This window comes from Dromiciops gliroides, chromosome 1 (assembly GCF_019393635.1).
Source record: "Dromiciops gliroides isolate mDroGli1 chromosome 1, mDroGli1.pri, whole genome shotgun sequence".
Classification (NCBI taxonomy): Eukaryota; Metazoa; Chordata; class Mammalia; order Microbiotheria; family Microbiotheriidae; genus Dromiciops; species Dromiciops gliroides.
In genome coordinates, this window is record NC_057861.1 from 501,661,140 (window position 1) to 501,680,865 (window position 19,726).

Genomic DNA, 19,726 nt, shown 5'->3' on the forward strand with positions numbered 1-19,726 from the left:
GTCTGACCTCAAGGAGGACAAGGACCATCCAATCCAGAAATGGAGGGCTGGTGTGGACGTCTGCTCGTCCCAAACCACAGTAACCTAATAGGCTATTCCGGCTCTGGGCAAGAGAAATCTTGCCGTCAGAGGGGTGACAGTAGTTTTGGACCTCCTGAGAAGGTTCCCAAAGTGGGCTGGGTAGCCTCTTGTGTCTATCTGTGCTTTGGGATTGTGATTCCAGGCTAAGAAGAGATGTGGAAGGGCAGCTGGGTGGCACAGTGGATAAAGCACGGGCCCTGGATTCAGGAGGACCTGAGTTCAGATATGACCTCAGACACTTGACACTAGCTGTGTGACCCTGGGCAAGTCACTTAACCCTCATTGCCCCGCAAAAAAAGCTATAGAGATTGGAGCAGACATCCATGCCCATTTCCCTGCCTCTGAAGTGTTTGGGCCTTCCCAACCCCACAGATGCAGATCTCCCAGTGTTTAAGGCCTCTCCCACTTCACTGCTGGGCAATCTGCTGGCAGAAAGTGCTTGGGAGGGGCAAGGGGGGAGGAGGAGGGGATTGACAGAATGGGTGGGCTTAATTACACTTGAGAACTTACTCTTTCATGGGGCTGTTTCCAACTTGTTAGGCCTTAGCCTGAGGAATTGAGCAAGCTATTTGCTGCTAGGGACCCCCTCTACAAGCCAGTGGCCCATGCGTGTTCTGTGAGTCAGGGCTTAATCCAGGCCCTGAGCAGCCTAAGAGATAAGAGGAGGAAAAACTTGGCATGTGTGTTTGTGGAGAGAGGGGCACTTCCACAAGGAGTCTCAGTGGACAGGGAATCTATCTATCTCCCACAGGAACTGAGTTAGGTACTGGAGGGAGAACTAGAAGTGGGCCACCCAAGTCTGAAAATGGAGACATTTCTGGGTCTGCCACACACTTTCCCTTCTCCTATTTTCTCCCCTCTGCCCTGGAGGATGGGAGGGTCTGAGACAGGAGTGATTCTTCCCAATTCACCAGGGCCTGGAGAAAGTCAGAGTCCCGAAGCCATTTGGGGGCAGCATCGGAAGTAGAACTCAGGTTTCCTGAGCCCAACTGAGAACGTTTCTTGGGAGCAGTCTCAGTTTTACTGGGATCCACGTTTGGAGAATACCTTTGTGTGTCTGGGACAGGTTGGGAGAAGAGGGAGCAGCCCTGGGTGAAGGTGGGCAGGGTTGTTAGCAGGACCCAGAATGGTAGACACAGGGTGAGGCTGGGGGTGGAAAGAGGAGGCTTGAGCACCTCCCAGGCCTCCAGCTGTCTTGTGGCTGTGGCTGAGACAGGTCGAGGAGAGGGGCAGGAGGATTTGAGTCAAGGCCTGCTTCGGCTGTGTTACTGAGACACGCCTGAGTGCACCCTCCCCACCCCCAACCTCCTTATGGTACAGTGGAAAGACTGCTGACTCAGAGCAGCTGGGTTCAAATTCTACCTCTGAAGCTTGCCTACTACCTGTGTATCTTTCTGTAAATCACCTCTCTGGGCACTCGGACAACTAAATGGATAGAATGCTGGGCCTGGAGTCAGGAGGATTTGAGTTCAAATTCAGACACTCAACTAGCTGTGTGACCCTGGACAAGTCACTTCACCCATTTCCTCAACTGCAAAATGGGAATTATAACAGCACCTCCCAGGGTTGCGAGGATCAAATTAGATGCTATTCCTAAGACACATGGCATAGCACCTAGCACATATCCTGTTATCTTTGTGAGCAGGTGAGTCCAGCCTCCAGATTGTGCACCCACAGGTCAAGGGCACATGGTTCAATACAGGCTCCACTGATTGAGACAGAGAAGCAGAAGCCCAGACCGACCCAAGTCATCTTGCTCCTTTCCATCATCCCTCATGGGGGTCTCCCCGGGGACAAAGATTCCCCAGCCTGAGTCATTCCCCTGTGGGTGTCATGGCCCTCCATCATCCAGCAGTCTTTCCTGCTCCATCCTGTCCTCTCCTCTCTGCCCAAGAAGCCCAAGGGAAGGAGGGACCTCTGCCACCTACCCTATAATTAATTAGCAGCTAGCTTGGGCCAGGGAGACTCATCACTTAGTAGAGCATGACTGTTCATTATCTTGGCCTTTTCCAGGGGCCATTCTGAAAACCCGACCTGTTTGAACCCAGAAACCACACCCACAGTCATCCATGAGAGAGAGAGAGTGTATGTGTGTAGGAGGTGGGGAAATCAATTCTCAAACTTAGGGTAGCCTTGTGTGCCACCACCCCTTTTCAGCCCCCTTCCCCTATTTCCTGATATGTAGAGCTTTGGGCTCAAGCAGCAAGGAAGACCTTTTTTTCTTATCCTTCCCTTAGAGAGACACCCTCTCAGGCCAGATCCTGTAGTAACAAAACTCCCTTCTGGCATAAGGAAGGATCAAGACCAGACTCGATTTTAGGGGCTTCATAGGACTAGTGAGACAAATTCTTAATTGTGCCCTGTTAAAAAGGATCATCTTTCCTCAAGAAACCATTTTTGTCTAGAGCAGTGTTCCTTAAATTTTTTCCACTCTAGACCCCTTTTTGCCGAAGAAGTTTTTTATACAATCCCAGGTATATAGGTATATACAATAGGTATACATAACTTTTTGCTGTTGCCAAATTTTTGTGACCTACCCCCCCGCCACATTCAGTTATCCCCATGTGGGGTCTCAACCCACAATTTAAGAGGCTTTGGTCTAGAGGCCACTTCCTTGACTTCTGGATTTTCTCTCTCTGATCTACCCTACAGTCCCTTCCCTTCTTGGTATAAGTATCTGTTCTGATTCCCAGTCTGACCACCCCCTGGAGTCACAGAAAAACCTTTCTGAACAAGGGCTCCCTTCAGTATGGGCTCTCCCATTGTTTGAGCAGAAACCAAGTGACTAATCCTTTACTGGAAGCATCATTTCTCTCAATAAATGTTCCTTCTGACAGAGTAATCTTTATGACAAAGAATAAAAAGAAGGGGGAAAAGTTTGCCAATAGTGACCAACATGGAAAAAAAAAAATCAGATTTTATGTTTAGAGTTCCACACTCACAAGTCCTAAATAATTGCAAAGAAGCTAGGAGTTATCTTCTTATATCTCCTCTTTGAAGTCACGCTTTTTCAGCATTCGATTTAGATTGTTTTATTGTTGTTTCCGTTTACATGATTGTGTGTTTTTCTCCTTTTGTTTCCCTGGTGTTGCCTACTTCACTTTTCATCAGTTCATATAAGTCTTCCCATGCTTTTCTGTATTCAGCATATTCATTGTTTTCTTTTTGTTTGTTTGTTTAAACTACACAGTAATATTCCATAACATTCATTTAGTCATTCCCCAGTCTGTGGGTATATACTTTGTTTCCAGTCCTGGACTGCTACAAGAAGTGGGAAGCATCATTCCATATTGACTCAACAATTAGCCTATTCATTTGTTATCTTTCCACTCCTACTGTCATCACCTCACCTCAAGCCCTGGTTATTTTTCTTTTTTCTTTCTTTCTTTTTTTTTTTTGCGGGACAATGAGGGTAAAGTGACTTGCCCAGGGTCACACAGCTAGTAAGTGTCAAGTATCTGAGACCGGATTTGAACTCAGGTACTCCTGAATTCAGGGCCGGTGCTTTATCCACTTCACCACCTAGCTGCCCCCGCCCTGATTATTTTTCACTGGACTATTGCAATTTCCTTCTAGATAGTCTTCAATACTTTAGTCTCTCTCCTCTAATCTTTCCTACACACTGCTGTCAAATCCATCTTTCTAAAGTATAGCTATGATCATGTTTCCCTGTTCAACAACAACAACAACAACAACAAACAACTTTCAGTACTTTTCCACTGCCACGATAAAGCTCAATGCCTTCAATGATTTGGTTTAAACCTACCTTCTCAACCACATCCCACACAATTTTCCCTATGGTAGCCTCTGGTCTATAGCAATCATGTGGCTCCGTGGATTGAGCTCTGGGCCTGGAGTCAGAAAGATCTGAGTTCAAATTTGGCCTCAAACACTTACTAGTTGTGTGACCCCAGGAGAGACACTTAACCTGTTTGCCTTAATCCACTGGAGAAGGAAATGGCAAACCATTCCAGTATCTTTGCCAAGAAAACCCCATAGACAGTATGGGCATGCTATAGTCCACAAAATCAAAAAGAATCAGACACAACTGAATAATACCCTCCGGTCTAGCCAGGCCAATCTCCACACTGTCCAATTTACTTTCTTGTTCTGCAACTTTACTCACATAATTCCTTCCACTCAGAACGCCCTCTCTCACTATCCCTACTTGTCCTCCAAAGACCAGGTACTCTGAGCTCTATGACACCTCAAATCAGAACCACACTCTACCACATGCTACCCTGTGTTCTCAAATTCTATTTTATGGGAGTCCCCAACCAGACTATTTTCTATGAGATCAGAGAGCACATCTGCTTTTTCCATCCCTAGTTGTTGGTCTTCAGCAATATCCCTAAGGGCATTTCTTAACATTAAGCCTGCTTTCCTGACACTTCACATCTTCTCTCCCATGAATCCAAGGTTCTGGAACAGCTGCTCTCTTTGGAAATAAATAAACTCTCCCTCCACTTACCATTTCTGAAATAAGCACATAGCTCTCTTGAGATTTTCTAAAAGTTTTGCTATATGGTTGGGTATACCACAATCTCTGAAGACTCAAAAGCCCAGGCTACCCAAAGGGCAATGGAGAGTGTAAATAGTCTAGCTTATTACCAATGTAGAATTATATACAAGATTATGGAATAGAGGCAAAACTGGAAAAGGGAGGCAGACCTTATTTTAAAAGAAAGAGGGGGCACCTAGGTGACACAGTGGATAGAGAACCGGCCCTGGAGTCCAGAGGACCTGAGTTCAAATCTGTCCTCAGACACTTAACACTTACTAGCTGTGTGACCCTGGGCAAGTCACTTAACCCCAATTGCTTCACCAAAAAAAAAAAAAAAAAGCAAGAGGATGGGGCAGCTGGGTGGCACAGTGGATAGAGCACCAGCCCTGGATTCAGGAGGACCTGAGTTCAAATCCAACCTCAGACACTTAACACTTATTAGCTGTGTGACCCTGGGCAAGTCACTTATCCCCAATTGCTTCACCAAAGGGGAAAAAAACAGTCAAGAGGATGATAGCAAGGCTATAATAGGACAAGGGAGCAAACTTCCCATGACAGTCCTGTGGGCCACTGAATCCCTACCTCACTATCCATCACAGGTCTATGTTGCCTGACTGTCACCACACTCCCTTACCTGGCTCTAGGCTCCCATTCCCAGATCCTGGTTGCTCAGGTGCATCTCTTGATGCTTTCTTCCTCCTTCCTGAAGGGTTACAGAGTTGGAGGCCATCAGATGTGCCATTAGGACCAGGGTCTCTGGGGAAAAAGCTGCCCTCTCTCTAGGCAATATTGCACATGGGTTAATATTGCATAGGCCCATAATTAAATTAGCCTTTGACTGTAAGGATTTCTAGCTTTGTCCTTGGAAAAAGCTTATGTCTCTCCCCGCCCCAAATAATTTCAGTTTTATTCAGAGTCCACCAACTCTAGCTGGCTTAAGGGATATTTTTTTGGGGGGGAGGCAATTGGGGTTAAAGTGACTTGCCAAGGATTACGCAGCTAGTAAGTGTCAAGTGTCTGAAGCCAGATTTGAACTCAGGTCCTCCTGATTCCAGGGCTGGTGCTCTATCTACTGTGCCACCTAGCTGCCCCTGGCTTAAGGGATATTAAACAGACTCTTCTTTAGCAACATAATCATTCCTGAATGCTTCCATGAATGCTTTCTTCTCCATAGTCTAGAAGCTACAGTGGCCAAACAAGGAAGACGGTGTCGAGAAACTGTCAGTCAATAAATATTTATTAAACACCTACTATGTGCCAAGCACTATGCTAAGCATTGGAGATACAAAAAGAGCTTTCAATCTAATTGGACAGACAACACATATATACAAACAAGCTACATAAAAGATAAACAGGAAATAACAGAGGGAAGGCATTAGAATCAAGACAACTTGATCGACTGATTAATTAAGAAAGGCTTCCTGGGGGCAGCTAGGTGGCGCAGTGGATAAAGCACCAGCCTTGGATTCAGGAGTACCTGAGTTCAAATCCGGCCTCAGACACTTGACACTTACTAGCTGCGTGACCCTGGGCAAGTCACTTAACCCCAATTGCCTCGCAAAAAAAAAAAAGAAAAAAGAAAGAAAGGCTTCCTTTAGAATATGGGGTTTTAGTTGAGACTTGAAGAAAGCCAAGGCTGCCAGGAGGTGGAGCTGAGTAAGGAGGACATTCCAAGCCTAGGGAACATGCCCTGAGCTGAGAGATGGAATGTCTTGTTTGTGGTACAGCAAGAAGGTCCATGTCTCTGGATCCAAGAGTACGTGAACTTCAAGCCAATCATCTCAAAAGTGGAACATTTTGTCTGTAACAGCAGAAATTTGTACAGACTGGGAACACTTTTTTGATCTCAATAATTCTTTTAATTATGAGAAAGTCATTGATGATTTCACTCTGGTAGACAACTCTCCCAGAGGGTTAATTGTCTTGTTAGACAGATCATAAGTGATCCTAAGACAGATCACAAGTTATTCTTTTTGATGAGTCAATCATCCTTGATCTGATAGCCCTGGCCAATCTTGATCTCAGGACAGTAGTGTAGTGGCCCTTCTGACCAGTCCAGGCCACAGAGAATTCTACAAAGAAAGGATGCCAACCTTCCTTATACACTAGCTAGCACAGGAGTCTGGGTTTTGTGGAGGGGCTTCTTGGTGTGCCAGTGGCTTCTGGTCCCCACTTATCTCGTCTTTTCTTTCTCTTTTCTCCTGCAGCTGGGTATATAGAGGGGCTCAGTGAATTTGAGTTAAACAGGGAGTATGCCCAGGAATAACAGCCTGAAGATATTTAACTACATGGGGTATATGAGGTATTCTGGGAGGACTAACCCCTCTGGTGTGAGGGCTTGATGAGCCCTTTCAGGGCTCTTCACCTACTTTTGGTGTCTACGTTGACCCAACTCTTACCTGTGGCCCCAGAAGCTATAGCATGCTCAGTGGCCACACCCTTTTAGCAGAAGGGCTAAACCAGGTTGAGGACAACCTATGGGTTTCAAACCATAAGTTAGGGGGATGTCTACTCTAATCACAGGAACACTTCCTCTCAGCAGAATGGGTGGATGAGAACAATTTTTCCAACAGCCATGTGGGGTACTTAGAGCTTGGTCAGATATTGAAGACACCAAAGTCACCCACTGCATCCTAGACCCTTGCCAGTTATTCTGATTTGTCCTGTCACTGGACTTCAATAACTCTGAAAGAGAGAATGAATCTGACTTCTTTGTGCAACTGTGCCTCACTTAAATCCAATTCATGCAAGAGTCAAGATATCACCCCATAATGTCATTGGTCCTCTTCTGAAACAAAGAACAAACAACATTTAACTAGATAAAATGATAGGATTTAAGGTTGGAGGGAAACTTAGAGATCATTTAGTCTGACTTTTATTTTTAGATACTTTTTTTCCTTTTAAGATTTGAATCGGGGCAGCTAGGTGGCTGAGCTAGTGGATAGAGCACCGGCCCTGGAGTCAGGAGCACCTGAGTTCAAATCCGACCTCAGACACTTAACACTTACTAGCTGTGTGACCCTGGGCAAGTCACTTAACCCCAATTGCCTCACTTAAAAAAAAAGATTTGAATTGATCTTTTGTTTCTTTATCATTGGCATTTACCTATATACCCTCCCAGAGGTCTTTATCAAAGAGAATAAAGAAGAGAAAAAAAAATAATTCAACAAACCTAATCAACAAGTGAACCAACTCTTAACATAGTATTCAGAGTTCCATATCCATAGTCCCACCTGACTCTGCACAGAAAGAGGTGCCTTCTCAGATTTCTTCTTCAGAGCCAAGCTTGTTCATTATAAATTTCAGTGTTCAGTTTAGTGTATTTTCTTGTTGAATCTTTTTTTTAATAAACATTGTTGTAGTGGTTGTGTATATTGTTTTCCTGGTTCTGCTTACTTCCCTTTGCATCAGCTCATGTCTTCCCATGCTTCTCTGTATTCATCATATCTTAGAGCATTTACTGTATGAATTAAAAAGTATTTATTTAGCACTTGCTAAATAAATACAGTGCCAAGCATTGTTCTAAGTGATGGAGATTCAAATAGAAAAAAGCAAAACAATGTCTGATCCCAAGTAGTTCACTCTCTTTTGTTAAGGAAGATAACACATAATAGATGTTTAACTGCAAGATGGTTGGAAGGGCCTGCAGATGGCAGAATCCAGGGATCCTTGGTTTGTATAAGTAGGTCATAGGACAGCCCAAGGGGTGATTTAGAGCATAGAGATGGGGCAAATCCTGAAGTCTAGTGGTCTTCCATCTTACTAAAAGAAAGAGTTGGTAACTCCCATCTTATCCAAGCTGTGAGATGAGTCAAGTAGCCCTAAATGGTAATACTCTGTCATATGCATGTCCCACAACTTGTTTAACCATTCCCCCAATCAATTCTACACTTTCACATTTGCAGCAGAGGATGGGGCAGCTAGGTGGCATAGTGGATAAAACACTGGTCCTGGATTCAGGAGGACCTGAATTCAAATCTCACCTCAGACACTTGACACTTACTAGCTGTGTGACCTTGGGCAAATCACTTAATCCTCATTGCCCTGCAAAAAAAAAAACAACAACAACAACAAAAAACCAACAAACAAAACATTTGATACAGAGGAGATCGAATCCTAAAGGGGGGAAGTGATTGGTCATGTAGCAGAGCAAGACTATAAACACAAGTTCTCTGGCTCCAACAATGGGGCTTCCTTCATTGCAGCACATTTAGCCAGTTTCTGACAGGTTTGGCTAGTATTTTAATCAATTATTCAATCGATCAAACATTTATTAAATGCCTACTATGTGCCAGGCACTGTGCTATGCTGGTGATACAAAAAGACAAAAAGGCAGTCCTTGCCTTCAAGGAGCTTACAATCATAACTCTAAATGCTGAAGATCAAATGAGATAATAATGTATGTGAAAAGTGCTTTGCAGACCTTAAAGTATTATATAAATTTAGCTGTTATTGTTGTTTCTTGCTAATGTTGTACTATGATGATTTTGTTTAGATTTTGGTTATTCTAGATGGGAATGGAAAGGAGGGGTTTTCAGCCAACACAGATTGAGACAAGAGGTGCATGGGAAGAAGACAGAATATAGGCACTACCTCTCCCTCAGCATCTCATCAGAAACATAGCCTTAAAAGCAGCTAGGTGGCGCAGTGGATACAGTATACTGTGTGACTCTGGGTGAGTCACTTAACCTCCGTTTGCCTCAGTTTCCTAATCCATAAAATAGGGTTAATAAAACACCTACCTGGGGCAGCTAGGTAGCACAGTGGATAAAGCACTGGCCCTGGATTCAGGAGGACCTGAGTTCAAATCAGACCTCAGACACTTGACACTTACTAGCTGTGTGACCTTGGGAAAGTCACAACCCCAATTGCCTCACCAAAAAAAATTTAAAAATTTAAAAATAAAACACCTATCTCCCAAGGTTGTGAGGATCAGATGAATGAGATAGTCACTATAAAGCACTTAGCACAGTGCCTGGAACATAGTAAGTGCTAAATAAATTTTCTTATTATTGTTGCTATTGCTGTTGTTGGCTAATAATAATCCCTCACGCTGCTAATTTTTAAAATGGTACTTTATTATTCCCAAAATGTTTTCACAGACATAATCTTCTTTCTTTCTTTATTTTTGCGTGGCAATGAGAGTTAAGTGGCTTGCCCAGGGTCACGCAGCTAGTGAGTGTGAAATGTCTGAGGTCAGATTTGAACTCAGGTCCTCCTGAATCCAGGGCTCGTGCTCTATCCGCTGTGCCACCTAGCTACCTCCTCACAGACGTAATCTTATTTGATTCTCATAACCTGCTGATACCACTTCTGACACATACTGGCTGTGTGATCCTGGGTAAATCATTTAACCCCTCAGTGCCCCAGCTTTCTTTCTGGGACCATAAGATACAAACAGATTCCAGTCTGTTTTGGTACAGAGAGTTTCCTCACTAACAGTTCCTCATGATGGCAAAACCCACAGCCACAGACAAAATGACAACAAAAAGCATTCTGGTACAGTAGTTACGGTAGATATATTATGACCATTTTATAGCTGAAGAAATGAGGCCTAGTCAGTAATGAAATTGGAACTAAAATCCAGATCTCCTTGCTTCCCCGCTAACATTCTTGCCGCGCTACTATATTGTTTTGCCCTGTGGTGCCCCAGGACTACTGTCATTCACTCCCAGCATCATCCAAGCTCTCTTGCAATTTCTTTCTCCAGATTCTCTAGGCCTGAGCTCTTTATTCACCTGGCATTGCCAAAAGCCCCTATCTCCCAACCCCAAATCCCTCACTAGAATTGGCATGGGTGTCTTCTCTTGTCAAAGTGAAATTCAACTCCCTTGTGAGCTCTAATCTAAGCAAGAACCAACATTTCTGGAAAGATTATATCTTCCCTACTTGTCACAGAGTAAAGGCAGAAACACAGTGTCAACTACATGCCCATCCAGGAGGTTGATGAGATCCAGATAGTTTAGGAGAAACTATAAAGTTCAGCAAATGGGCAAAGTGGTCCAGGTTTCCAGAAAGAAATGCATCTTCTCCACCGACAACCTACAGTGTGAAATAGCTAATGGCACCATTGTCCATATGGGCATTGATCCAACTAAGGAAACAGTTGTCACTATGCTAAAACAGGGCAAAGATCACAAAAAGATTCTTGAGCGTAGAGCCAAATTTTTACTTACTGCAGAGAAGGGTAACTCTAAAGAAGAAACCATTAAGAAAAATGTAAGAATAAAATGGTCCCGTATACTTATAACTAAACTGGTAAAAACCTCGAAGAATTTTTTTTGTTTTTTTTTTGTTTTTTTTTTTTTGTTTTTTTTTTTTTTTGCGGGGCAATGGGGGTTAAGTGACTTGCCCAGGGTCACACAGCTAGTAAGTGTTAAGTGTCTGAGGCCGGATTTGAACTCAGGTACTCCTGAATCCAGGGCCGGTGCTTTAACCACTGTGCCATCTAGCTGCCCCCAACCTCGAAGAATTTTATGTGTACATTCAGGCCTTTTATATTCAAGGCCTTTATGTGTACAAGGAAGGCCTTGGCAAAATGAATTCAAGTCAGTAGAATGTTGTTTTTCTTTTTCCTCTTTGTCTATTATTGACATGGGGATGCCTAAATCTTTTTATGATTTTGGTTTATGTTTTCCTGGATTTTTTAAAAATGGAATTTTCTCAAATCCCAAATGAAATGTTTATTGTTTTGAAGTTAAAATCCCACCTACCTGGGGAAAAAACAACCTTTCTTCTACTACTCACTACTTCCTGAATGATTCAGGTCCCATTTCCTCTTCTCCCCCAGACCAGTTTGGTCTACATCCCCCTTCAGTGCTACTTCCACCACCATTTTAAGCCCATTTTCCCAAAAGACCTGCTTTTGTCCAGGCAGGCTGGGACTTGCTCAGCCCCTCCCTCCCCTGAGAACCCTTGTGACTCCCTACTCCCCATCCCCATCCTGCCTGCTCACTCAGAGCCACCCACGAGGGACGGGTGGGGGGGGTAGGTCCTCTCCCCTCAGCTTACACCTCACACCCAGGTTGAAGCAGAATGTTGTTGCCCAACCCTGGAGGTGAGGCTGTTGGTGGTAGAGGGTACCTGTCCACTTCCACCTATGGCTCAGATCATCCTAGGCCCTGGTGGTCCCAGGAATCCCAACTCCCAGCTAGGAAACTACCTGTCCCCTAAGTGCTATAAAATGTTTCCCCTTTGTTCACTGACATGGGAATACAGAGACCTAGATTCTAGTTTTGGGTGAGCACCTGGTTTTCAATAGACCTCAGTTTCCTCATATTTGGCAAGGGGACAAAGGGGACACTAGAAGATGTCTTGAAGAACCAAGACACGAGACCCAATATGGTATCATGCAGGGAATACTTGATTTAAAAGTTAAAGAACCTAGGTTCACATCTTGTCTGTCACTTAGCATCAGGGTTACTTTTGGTAGAAGACCTTGCTCCTGGGAATCTACATTTTCTTGTTTGTAAAAATAAGGAAGTCGAATTAGATCATCTAGATTAACTTTTCAGAATTAAATCTCTGGGGGCAGGTAGGTAGCACAGCGGATAAAGCACCAGCCCTGAATTCAGGAGGACCTGAGTTCAAATTTAGACACTTGAAAAGTGTCTTTTAAAAGTCTTTTAAAAGAATTAAATCTCTGATCTTTTATCTTTTTTGGGGGGGAGGGCGGGGCAATGGGGGTTAAGTGAATTGCCAAGGGTCACACAGCTAGTAAGTGTCAAGTGTCTGAGGCTAGATTTGAACTCAGGTACTCCTGAATCCAGGGCCAGTGTTTTATCCACTGCGCCACCTAACTGACCCCTGATCTTTTTTCTGTGCCTCTTCAAGGTCAGTGTTTTCTGTGGTCAAATACCCCATCCTGAAAACTTCTAGGTGATAACTCTTGTGTGTGCGCCTGTGGGGCAACCCTAGAAATATTTCATTCTTAGAGAATCCCGACAGCAGAGACCTGTTTTCTTGGTCTGACTGAAGATCAAGGAAGGAGATGCCGACCTCTGACCTTAGGCACATGCTCTAATAGTTTATAGGGGGAGAGATTCCAATATCCTGAGTGGTGATAATACAGGAAGAAGTGTGATCTCTAGGGGTAAGGGGAGCCAAGGGATGGGGCAATTTGGGGAACAGAGAGTTGATCAAAAATGAGATGGCAAATGTAAGAATCAAAGCATCTCTTTTCTGTCCAGAATTAACTTCTTTGTGTTTATGTCAACTATGCCTCTTCCTGAAGGTGGCCATTGAATGAAAACCTACTTTAAACCTTTTTTTTCCTCCTTCTCCAGCCTATTCCAACATTTTTCTCCCCAATTCTCCTCCTTATCTTGGATCTACCCCATTCCCTCCAGCTTTTATTTTTGGCTTCCCTAGTTGTTGAATAGAAACTCTAAAAACTTTCTATTCACTTATTCAACACTAAGCATTTATTCACTGCCTACTATGTACCAGACACTGTGCTAAGTGCTAGGGATGCTCAGAAAGACAGACAGACAGACAGAGGAAGGAAGGAAGGAAGGACAAAAGTAGGGAGAGAAGGAGGGAAAGAAGGGAGGAAGGAATGAAGGAAAGAAGGGAGGGAGGAAGAAAAGGAAGGGAGGGGGGGTTTCTAGGTGGCACAGTGGATTAAGCACCAGCCCTGGATTCAGGAGTACCTGAGTTCAAATCCGGCCTAAAACACTTGACACTTACTAGCTGTGTGACCCTGGGCAAGTCACTTAACCCCCATTGCCCCGCAAAAAAAAAAAAAAGAAAGAAAGAAAAGGGAGGGAGGGAGAAAAATATAGAGACAAAAAAAGGTAGAAAAGAATGAAGGAAGAAAAAAGGAAGGAAAGAAAAAGGAAAGAAATGAAGGAAGGAAAAAAGAAGGAAGACAGGAAGGAGAGAAAGATAAGGGGAAAAGAAAGAAAAGGAAGAAAAAGAAGGGAAGGAAGAAAGAAAGAAAGGAAAGAAGAAAAAGAAGGAAGAAAGAAAAAAAGACTTCAAGGAGTTACATTTTGCTTGAGAAGGGAGTTAAAGACATAAGCACAAATAAATACAAAATGCATACAAAGTAGATAGAAAGTAATTTCAGGATGGGAGGACACTGCCCTTGGAGGCATGAGATTAGACCAGAGATGACACTGGAGATGCGCCCTGAAGGAAGCTAGAGATTCTTGGAGGTAGAAATGAGAAGGGAGTCTCTTCCAGGTATAGGGGACAGCCTGTACAAAAATGCAGAAATGAGAAATGGAACATCATCTAGAGTGAACAGGGAGTAAACCAATTTGTGCAGGGCTTTAAATAACAGAGAAGAGTTTGTATTTTATCCTAAAGGCATTTGGGAGCCCCAGATTGCATGTACATGCATGTGTGTGTCTGGATGTGTGAGTCCCACCCCTACCCCCCATGCCTCCAATAAAATGTAAGCTTGAGAGCAGGGACTGCTTCATTTTTGTCTTTGGATTTTCTCCAGTGCCCAGCACACAGTCCAAGTTTAAGAGATGCTTGGTGAAGTGCACTGACTTGGATCAAGTGTAGAACATGTTTGTATGCTCAACACGTACAATGGGGTTTGGTGTTGGCACATATATGAATGTGTATGTATACACATGTGTATTTGTATGTGTGCACAAGTATAAACACATATGGCGTGTGTGATAGAGCAATATTCAGGCAAAATCTAGGTCAGGGGAAGAAGACAAGCAGGATCAGTTTCCTTTTTTGTCCCTGTTGGGACAACTCTTGACCTTTTTCACCTTCCCCAATCCTGCTTTTGGCCATGGCTAGTGTGGCACCTATCACTAAACGCCGTCCCACCCAGTTCCTGGGGTTCCCTACAGAGGGCTTGTACTTGTTTGAAAGTGCAAATGAGGGATGGCTAGGTGGCACAGTGGATAAAGCATGGGCCCTGGATTCAGGAGTACCTGAGTTCAAATCCGACCTCAGACACTTACTAGCCATGTGACCCTGGGCAAGTCACTTAACCCCCATTGCCCACAAAAAAAAAAGAAAGTGCAAATGATGAAGGCATTCTGAGGGGATATGGGGCTGGACTAGATCATTGCAAAGGGGATAGGGGAGTGACATTGGGAATTGAGGCAACACAGTATAACGGAGAAAAAACAACAGAACAGGAGTTACCTGCATTCTAGCCCTGGCTCTGCCCCTTAACCCTGCAAGTTCTAATTAGGGTTCCTGGGTAGTGGGGACAGAAGCTATTCTTTCCTTGCCCTTTGATCCCAGGGGCATATTGGGTAACTGTATTCCTGGGTCACCATTATGACTGAGGTCTGTGACTCATCTGGGACCTATGCCCTGGCTCAGTTTCCCGTTTATGAAATCATGTGTCAGTTGCTGTGGGTGGTTGGGTAAGGCCTTTTCCTTAGAAGGCCCCAGGGCTCCCCTTTCCTTCTCTTACTGATAGTTCAAAATCTGACTAAGATCAACGACCTAGAACAAATCACAGCATCTTCCTGGGCCTTGGTTTCCTCATCTGTAAAACAAGAGGGTCATACTCTGTGACCTATAAAACATCTTTCAGATATGAAATGCCATGAACCTACTTTAGCCTCTAAAACAGACAACCTGGATGAGAGGGGTTAATGAGTGAGGGATAAGATATCAGGGGAAGGGAACTTTGGCAGAGGAAAGACAAAGTTGCATCCTCTTAAGAGTGGGGTGGCTAGGTGGTGCAGTGGATAAAGCACCAGCCTTAGATTCAGGAGGACCTGAGTTCAAATTTGACCTCAGACACTTGATACTTACTAGCTGTGTGACCCTGGACAAGTCACTTAGCCCCCATTGCCCTACAAAAAAAAAAAAAGAGTGATGGGCTCCCAGACTTAGGGTAAGAAGTTATTTACTCCCATGTGGACCCCCAGCCTCTTTCCTTTTTTTTTTTTTTTTTGGTGGGGAGTGGGGGACAATGAGGGTTAAGTGACTTGCCCAGGGTCACACAACTATTGAATGTCAAGTGTCTAAGGCTAGATTTGAACTCAGGTCCTCCTGAATTCAGGGCTGGTGCTTTATCTACTGAGCCACCTAGCTGCCCCCCCTTTTTTGAGATAATTGGGGTTACTCTACTAAATGCCTGAGGTCTTAGGTTAGATTTGGTTTTTTTTGTTTGTTTGTTTTGGTTTTTTTTGGTGAGGCAATTGGAGTTAAGTGACTTGCCCAGGGTCACACAGCTAGTAAGTGTTAAGTGTCTGAGGCCAGATTTGAACTCAGGTACTCCTGAATCCAGGGCCGGTGCTTTATCCACTGAGCCACCTAGCTGCCCCCTTAGGTTAGATTTGAATTCAGACCTTTGTGGCTCTAAGGCTGATGTTCTATCTACTGTGCCACCCAGCTGTCCCTGTCTCTTCCTTCTCTTTTATGAGCTCCTAGAATCCTGGCTCTAGCCAGCTTTGGAGGAGAATACTCTGGGAGCAGGTCGATGCTTGGAGAATACAGTGGTGGATAATTCTGGGGAATTGGCAATTTTATACTTTAGCCCCAGGTCTACCACAAATCAACTGTGGGGTAGTCACTTCTCTTCTTGGCACTTTATTTTTCCTTATTTGTAAAATTAGGGGGTTGAACCAGGTTCTGAGTATGTCCACCTGACTCTGGGATATAGGTCTGATATTTTTAGGAACACTTTAAAAAACCATAAATAGCAAGAAACATGGATAAGATGATATATCTGATAGCAGGCTTGGATCAGTTAGTAATTATAACTATAGAAAAACGTATGCAAAAAAATTCACACATAGGGGGCAGCTAGATGGCACAGTGGATAAAGCACCAGCCCTGGATTCAGGAGGACCTCAGTTCAAATCCGGCCTCAGACCCTGAGTAAGTCACTTAGCTCTCATTGCCCTGCCCCCCCCCCAAAATTTCACACATATATGGATTTCAGACCACCTAAAAGCCAAGTATTGAAAAAAAAAATGTGGATGTCTCTGACCCACTTAACCCCCAGAGTCCCATTCAATTTGAAAGTGCTGTTTCCATGTCTCTTGGTTGCATACTTTTTTTCATTTTATGACGCTAAGCTCTACATATCTAGAAGTGGGTGTTCAAGATTCTGCCCTAACTAGCGTGCTTAATTTTGAGTCACCAGCTCAAACCCGTCAATAAGAGGCGGGCGGTGCTGGGAACTTCTCTGTGATTCATGATGACAGCCCTGGATGGGATAGGGGTAGGAAGTATGGAAGGAGGGAAGAACTGGTTTGTCTTCAGGAGAGCTGGTCCCCCAGGGCCACAAGGGATTTTTGTCTTAAGAAAAAGTAGTAAGTGTGAGCAAAGGGTTTTTTTTGTCTTCTTTTTTGATGGTTTTTTGCTTCTTTTTTCTTTTGTTTTGCAGGGCAATGGGGGTTAAGTGACTTGCCCAAAAATGAATTGCCTGGGGCTAACCAAACTTTGTCAATTCCTGACTCTTTTTTTTTTTTTTTTTTTGCTGGGCAGTGGGGGTTAAGTGACTTGCCCAGGGTCACACATCTAGTAAGTGTCAAGTGTCTGAGGCCGGATTTGAACTCAGGTACTCCTGAGTCCAGGGCCGGTGCTTTATCCACTGTGCCACCCAGCCGCCCCAATTCCTGACTCTTGATGGACTTATGGACCTTCCCCCCAGCAAAATGATCCCTGCCTTACTCCCAGGACTTTAAGTAAAAAAAAAAACAAAAAACGGTCCACCTACTTTAAGTAGTTTCTATTTAGAGTTAGTAGCATCTATACTTAAATTAGGAGCAGTTCTATTGTTTCTTTTGTTAAAGGTTCATTTGCATGACTTGCCCAGGATCACACAGCTAGTAAGCATCAAGTGTCTGAGGTCGGATTTGAACCTGGATCCTCCTGAATCCAGGACCTGTGCTTTATCCACTGCGCCACCTAGCTTCCCCTTGATGGTTGTTTTTGACAGGTCTATAGATAAACCCTTATGAACAGGTGTCAGTTTGAATGTGTTTGAGTTTGTGCATGACAGTCTGTATTGATGTACCTGAGTGTATGATTGTGTTCCTCCATATGTGTTTGTATTTTCGCTGTCTCTGGCTTCCCAATAATCACTTGGGCATCATGCCCAGTTAACTTTCACCTATGAACTTTCAGTCTTGCTTCCTGGCCATCCTTAGAGCTAGATATTCCCTCTCTCAGCCTAGACTTTGGACACAGATCTATCTGACCCTGCTAGTTCCCTCAAATCACTGCCAGGGTCTCTATTTAGGGTTATTGGGTCGTGGGGACAGAGGCTTTTCTTTTCCTTGCCCTTTGATCCCAGGGGCATGTTGGGTAACTGTATTCCTGGGTCACCATTATGACTGAGGTCTGTGACTCATCTGGGACCTATGCCCTGGCTCAGTTTCCTATTTATGAAATCATGTGTCAATTGCTGTGTGGTGGTTGGGTAAGGCCTTTTCCTTTAGAAAATCCCAGGGCTCCCCTTTCCTTCTCTTATTGACAATTCAAAATCTGACTAAGATTAATGACCCCAATTCCCAACAAAGTTTCTCTAATCCTTTAAAGTAGGGTTTTTAATTTTTTGTACACATAGTACACATTGGTGGTCTGGTGAAGCCTATCAGCCCCTTCTATGAATAATGTTTTTAAGTGCATAAAATAAAATACATAGGATTATGAAAGAACCCAATTATATTGAAATATAGTTATCAAAATACATATTCCTTAATTAACCTCAAATGAAGAATACCTGCTTTAGGGGGCAGCTAGGTGGCGCAGTGGATAAAGCACTGGCCCTGAATTCAGGAGTACCTGAGTTCACATCCAGCCTCAGACACTTGACACTAGCTGTGTGACCCTGGGCAAGTCACTTAACCCCCATTGCCCCACCAAAAAAAAAAAAAAAAGAATACCTGCTTTAGTTTTCAGACAAAGAAATAAAAGCTATCTAAAATCATATGAAAAAATGCTCTAGATCACTTGATCAGAGAAATGCAAATTAAAACAACTCTGAGGTATCACCTCGCACCTACCTATCAAAGTGGCAAATATCATCAAAAAAGATAATATTGGATGTTGGAGGGGAAGTGGGAAATCTGGGATACTAACCCACTGTTGATGGAGTTGTGAAAAGATACAACCATTCTGGAGAGCAATTTGGAACTATGCCCAGAGGGCTATAAAACTCTGCATACCCTTTGATCCAGCAATACCACTGCTAGGTTTCTATCCCAAAGGCATTCCCCAAAAGAGAAAAAGACCTATTTACACAGAAATATTTATAGCAGCTCTTTTTGTGGTGGCTAAGAATTAGAAATCAAGGGAATTCCCATCAACTGGGAAATGGGTAAACAAGCTGTGGTATATGATGGTGACAGAATATTATTGTGCTATAAGAAATGACAAGCAGGGGGGCAGCTAGGTGGCGCAGTGGATAGAGCACCGGCCATGGAGTCAGGAGTACCTGAGTTCAAATCCGGCCTCAGACACTTAACACTTACTGGCTGTGTGACCCTGGGCAAGTCACTTAACCCCAATTGCCTCACACCAAAAAAAAGAAAAAAGAAAAAAAGAAATGACAAGCAGGATGATTTCAGAAAGGCCTTTAAAGACTTGTGTGAACTGATGTATAGTGAAGTGAGCAGAACCAAGAGAACATTGTGCACAGAGACAGCAATATACTTTGATGAAGAACTGTGAATGGCAACTATTTTCAGCAATACAATGATCCAAGACAATCTCAAAGGACTAATGATGAAACATACTATCCACCTCCAAAGAACACCTGCCTTAAAGGAATAGTCAGTCAGTTCCCAAGGAACAGGGTGAAAACTCACTGGAAAGAGGCCTAGCTTTTTGAAACAATAGGCCCTGCTTCCATATTGGGACACTGGCCCCTGGATAGATCTGGGATGGGTGGGGGGCACATGTGAATATGTACAATGCATGTACCATATGACTTAGCATGCCTAGATACAGTCCCATAGAACATACTTGCTTGGGAACTTTAACAGATCTATGATCTTATCCATGTGGGGACTTCTTCTCCCCTTAGAAATCAGAATCCTTGGGGGGCAGCTAACTGTACTTTTTAATCAGGTTCCGAGGGCAGGCACTCCTGCCAGGTAGGCAGGGGATTTGGCACCCCTGGCCTAGAGGATGGATGTACCCCATGCTTGGAGCCTTCTTGTTCTCTTAACATCTTGGGCACAGAGTGTACAAACA